Source organism: Beta vulgaris, chromosome 5, assembly GCF_026745355.1.
Source record: "Beta vulgaris subsp. vulgaris cultivar EL10 chromosome 5, EL10.2, whole genome shotgun sequence".
Taxonomy (NCBI): Eukaryota; Viridiplantae; Streptophyta; class Magnoliopsida; order Caryophyllales; family Amaranthaceae; genus Beta; species Beta vulgaris.
In genome coordinates, this window is record NC_079206.1 from 8,667,259 (window position 1) to 8,673,622 (window position 6,364).

Sequence of the window (6,364 nt, forward strand, 5' to 3'; positions counted from 1 at the left end):
TTTCCCTAAAAGATTTATTGACAAAATAAAGGTTGAGAGAAGGATACCCAGTTTATAGAAGAAGAGATAACGAAACCTCGGTTGAGAAGAACGGAGTGCAGCTTGATAATAGGTTTGTTATTCCATATAATCCACAACTGATTCGTAAATATCGTGCGCACATTAACGTCGAATGGTGCAATCAATCCAGATCGATAAAGTATTTGTTCAAGTACATAAATAAGGGTTATGATAGAGTAACTGCTGCTGCTTATCAAAACAGAAAAAGCTGCGATGATCCATAAAAGATTGATGAGATTAAAATGTATTACGACTGCCGTTACATATCTGCTTGTGAGGCAGTGTGAGATTATGGATTCCTTTCACCATCAAACCCTCATTGAGAGATTGAGTTTCCATCTCCCTGGGAGCAAACTGTCGTCTAACTGACCAGATGGATGTAGGAGATGTACTTGAAAGACCTAATGTTGATAGCATAAAGTTTTTATCCTGAATGGAGTGCAACCAAAAGTATGAAGAAGCACGACAGTTGCCTTATGTAGAGTTTCCAGAATTTGTTTGGAAACAACCTACGCGAGAATGGGCCCCTAGGTTGAAAGGGTTCTCACTTGGCAGGGTCTCTCATGTCACTCCAGGTTCTGGTGAGAAATATTATCTAAGAACGCTCCTTAATTTTGTCAAAAGTCCGACGTGTTACGAGGATATAAGAACCGTTGATGGTTTAGTGTATCCAACCTTCAAAGAAGCTTGCTACGTAAGGGGGCTGCTTGATGACGACAAGGAATACATAGACGCCATAACAGAGGCAAGCTTTAGAGAAACGGGGCTTTATCTAAGGAATCTATTTTGCATGTTACTTATGTCTGGTAGCTTACCTACACCAGAAGACATATGGGAAAAGACATGACACCTACTATCTGATGACATTCTATATAAACAACGTCGTATTCATAAAAACAAAGGTGCAAGCTACACTACTTTGCGTAATTACATTTTTATCGCTTACTTGCATGTTAAATAATTGTGCAACGAAAAAGGATCATGATGACATCAATCAAGGCAGCTAGATTAAATCTTCTCTATTGTGTTGCAGATTTAACTCTAACAGATGAAGAAATTCAAGCTTTTGCACTGACAGATATTGAAGCTAAACTACAAAGTAATGGTAGTAGTCTTCGAAAATTCAGTGAGATGCCTTTTCCAGATGAATTAGTCGTGTTTGAAGGTCAAAATAAGCTAATAGCGGATGAGCTTTCATATGACATACCCTCATTAATTCAGGAATATGACAAACTGTTTCCATGTCTAACTGAAGAACAACTAATGGTTTTCAACGAAATAATGGACTCTGTTAAGGGCCAATCAGGAGGTGTCTTTTTTGTAAACGTATATGGAGGCACGGGTAAAACATACATTTGGAGGGCATTGTGTGCTGCAATTAGGAAGATGGGTGAAATTATTTTGCCTGTGGCATCAAGTGAAATTGCGTCCTTACTTCTTCCAAAAGGTCAAAAAACCCATTCAAGGTTCGGAATTCCACTGAATGTTTGTGAAAACTCTACGTGTGTAGGTATTTGACCTGGTTCTGACTTAGCTGCATTGCTCATGTGAACAAAGCTAATTATTTGGGATGAAGCACCAATGATGCACAAATATTGCTTTGAAGCACTTGATAGGAGTTTAAAGGACATTATGCAAGCTGTTGATCGAGCTAATTTGCATCGACCATATGGAGGTAAAGTTCTTGTGTTTGGTGGTGATTTAAGACAAATTTTGCCTGTTATCCCAAGGGTACAAGGCAAGACATAGTATTTGCGACCTTAAAGTCTTTGTTTCTATGCGATTCATGTAAGGTTTTGAAGCTTACACGAAATATGAGACTTCAATCATGTTCTTCTTCGTCGACTGCTAATGAAATAAGGGAGTTCTCAGAATGGATACTGAGCGTTGGTGATGGCAGAGCTGGAGGGCCCAATGATGGAGAAGTGGATAGTGAAATCACTGAAGATATTCTTATAGACGGTGGAGATGACCTCATATCATCAATTGTCGACAGCACATACCCTTCACTCACTGATCACCTTTGGGAAGCCAAATACTTCCAAGAAAGAGCAATTTTAGCTCCAACTAATGAAATACTCCCTCCGTTTCCTAAAGATCTTCCCTCTTTCTGTTTAAGGGTGTTTCCAAAAGATCTTTCCTCTTTTGCTTTATTCCTTATTTGGCAAAACAAATTTCCCTATTTACCCTCTCATGTCACTATCATATGGTCCACCATTATATTATTAATTCAATTTTACTTCCTTTCTCTCTCCTACTTTAACCTCTTTATATTTGTTTATTTATCTTAACCCCTTTATCTCTCCTACTTTACTCACACCATGCCCCACACAACTTGATTTTCCTTGGTATCTGTAGGAACAGTAAGTGGGAAGATCTTTAGGAAACAGAGGGAGTAGTTGAGAAGGTAAATGATCATGTGTTGTCCACAATTCCAGGTGATGAGAAAATTTACTTGAGTTGTGATGCAATTAGTAAAGATGAAGGGAACTTAGGGGCTCATGATATATATTATACTGAATTCTTAAACACAATAAAGTTTTCGGGCCTGCCAAATCATAATATTAAGTTAAAAGTTGGTGCGCCGATCATGTTGCTTCGTAATATTGATCAGACATCTGGATTGTGTAATGGCACGAGGCTGGTAATCAAGCATTTAGGCAATCGAGTGATCGAAGCTACCGTCATTTCAGGGAGCTAGCAATGTTGGTGACAAGGTATTCATCCCACGAATGACATTAACATCATCTGACTCAACAAAATTTCCTATCAGATTTCAAAGACGGCAATTTCCTTTAACTGTGTGTTTTGCCATGACTATAAACAAAAGTCAAGGACAATCATTGTCGCACGTCGGGTTGTATTTACCAAGGCCTGTTTTCAGTCATGGTCAGCTATATGTCACTATTTTCCGAGTCACGAGCAAAAAAGGATTTAAAATTCTTATTTGTGATAAAGAGAATAATATGTGCAAAACAACTACAAATGTTTATAAGGAAGTGTTCCAAAATGTATAACTTCATACACATTTTTGTAATTTTTGTTATTATAACTTTTACTTATTGTTTCATTAGAAAATTTGCTGTCTATTATTCGTTTCATTGGAAAATTTATCTTATTAAACAAATCCCTTCCCGTGCATTTTTGCACAAGTCCGAAAACTAGTTCTACAATACACAACCTTACAGGCTTACAGCTAAAACAATAGATATATCGACACAAAAAAACTACAAACACGAACATATCAAAATACTGAATGGCTGAAGAATAGGAGCAAACGTGTTCATTCGGGAGGCTATCTCATGGGGTGAACAATTTGCAAATGTTACAAAGACTGGTTACTAAGATCCAAAGACTAGTTACTAAGTTTGAAGATTGACAATTGGCTGTCCTTCAATTAGGTCTTTAAGTTTTAACATTCTACGGATGATGGAAGTTCCCCTAGAAAATTTCACTAGAAAAAATCTCCATAGATCACAACTGGGGGGAGTTAGGTGGAAAGAGTAAGATAAATTTTGTGGACAGTGGGAGAAGTAACAAGGAAGTTCCGCTAAGGAAAAAAGAGTAAACTGGAAATTGTAACACATGAAAAATAATGTCCTCATATATTATACAAGATTACAATTCACCAGGGCAGGGCAAATACCAAGGATGTCTTGGCCTAGTGGTTAAGATTGAGGTGCTGTGAATGATAGGTCACATGTTCGAATCCCCCCTCCCCTTCTTTGTACTTTATACTGCCTTTGTGGCTCATATGGATCAAAAAAAAAAAAAAACCAAGGCAGGGCAAAAAGTGGGTAAATAGAGTAAGATTGGAGATGGTAAAACTGATTATCAACTGATTAAAAATACCAGACCCAAAACCCGTTTTAACTCAAACGGAGCCTAAATCTTCAGGTTCTCTCTAATGACAAGTTGTTCTACTCATATATTGGATTATATTCACCCACATGTTGGATTTTATCTCTATTACGCGCGAGTAATAGTATCAAGCTCCAAGAAGTGATCTTCGCATCCATAACCTGTGATTTCGAGCTCAAGGCCTAAGCGAATGACAACACCAGCATATTTAGCCCTAGAAATCGAGTCCTTCATATATTCTTCATATTGCCGTCGAAGTCCATTGCCCATTGATTCATATTACATGTTGCCACCTTCAACAGCCTCATCTTTGTGATAATGAGCTTTATAAGTTTTCGAACTTGCACATTTATAAGTTTATAACTTTCAGCATCAATATCCATAATTTGATATTGTATATATTTGAAAAACGGATTTCAATGACTAAGAAAATAGACCAATAAAACCTAAACTTAACATGCTACTTATCTCCGTCGGGAGAAAAAAAACATGTTAATAATATCGTTAACTTATAACTTGTGTGTGTTCACCAAAAAAAAATAACTTATAACTTGTAAGACGGTTTGTGCAGCTTTGGAAACAAAAAAATATAATTGAAATAAGGCAATATACTAATATAGTGACCATGTAAACTCGAAATCGTAAATTAAACATGAACATAGTATTTTCGTTCAAGATAAAAATTTGATCTTTAAAGGTATATATTGAAGAATCTAACTAATTGATGCACATAACTTGCAATCAAATGCTACAACTACTACCTCTGTTTTTTTTAGTTGCAACGATTAGACATCAAGTGTGAGTAGAAAATATCTAATCGTTGTAACTAAAAAAAACAGAGGTAGTATTTAGAAAAACTGAGATAGGATATTGGAAGGTAGATGTCAACTACACCATATTGGTTGGTAAATTAATTTGATATCAGGAAAGTACACATGGCATGAAATCCAATCTCGTCCCGATAATGCTTTTATGGCTTATAATAAGGGTATTTTACTAAAAGAAATAAAGTAAATCCTACTCCAAAAATCAATAAGAGTAAGTGGGTGACGTATTAATTATAAATAAAGATAATAAAAAAAATATTTTATTTAAAATTAAGATTCAATATCCAACTTACATTCACCAATCTGAACATATTTTATCTTATCTAAACATATCTTATTTATCATATGATCATTAATAAAAGTTTTGTCTTACACCAATAAAATAAAAATATTTCCTCACACTTCTCTTACTACCAAAAGTTAAATGGTAATTCTACTATAGACAAGCTTCCAGCTAAATCAATAGATATATCGACAAGAAAAACTACGAACACGATTACACGAACATATCAAAATACTGAATGGCTGAAAAATAGGAGCAAACGTGTTCTATTGGGAGGCTATCTCATGGGGTGAACAATTTGCAAATGTTACAAAGACTAGTTACTAAGTTAGATCCAAAGACTAGTTACTAAGTTTGAAGATTGACAATTGGCTGTCCTTCAATTAGGTCTTTAAGTTTTAACATTCTACGGATGATGGGGGGTTAGGTGGAGAGAGTAGGATAAATTTTGTGAAAAGTGGGAGAACTAACAAGGAAGTTCCGCTAAGGAAAAAAGAGTAAACTGGAAATTATAACACATGAAAAAATTGTCCTCATATATTATATAAGATCACAATTCATTGGGGAAAAAAGTGGGTAAATAGAGTAAGATTATTAGAGATGATAAAACTGACTATCACCTGATTCAAAAATACCAGACTCGAAACCCGTTTTAACCCAAAAATAACGATCTAAACTAAGTTTAAACCCGAAGTGACCCAACCTGACCCGATCTCGAAATTAATCAGACCCTAATACAACTCGCACATGAAGATAACATGAATCGAATCTATCATTACTGAAATTCACCCGAGGCCGACGTGAATACACGATGTTAGCTAGACCCCAGCACGACCAGAAGTCCAGAACTGAATCTACCTAAAATTGACCCGAATAATAATGACTTGAACTTGATCCAAAATACTGGAATGCAAAAATCATAGTGGACAAAATTCTAAAAAGAAATCAATAATATTCTACTTAAATGAAGAGCACCTACACAAGTCACAAATAAAGACTAAGGGGGCGTTTGGTTTGGGGTAAACTGGAAAGGGAAAGGGAATAGAACCTCTTGATTCCTTTTGATGTTGTTTGTTTTGGGGGTTTCTTTTCCTCCCCTTTCCCCTCCTTACCCCCAAATCCCTCTAATCTGATTACCCACACCCCCCAAGGTTTCACATTCCCTTTCTTTGACTCATCATTGACCACCTCCTTCACCATCCAACCACCACCATCAAACCATCACAACCTAACCCAATCATTACCACCACTAGACTCCTCCACCTACTCATTCAACCACCACCCAACCGCCACCAATACCGCTTCCTTGACCACCACCCGCCGGCAACCCTAA

General features: G+C 36.5%; 1 pseudogene; it reads left to right on the plus strand.

Moving 5' to 3' along the window:
* The first annotated feature begins 493 nt into the window (after positions 1-493).
* LOC125497933 (uncharacterized) lies at positions 494-3,077 on the plus strand (annotated as a pseudogene).
* The last annotated feature ends 3,287 nt before the right edge of the window (positions 3,078-6,364 follow it).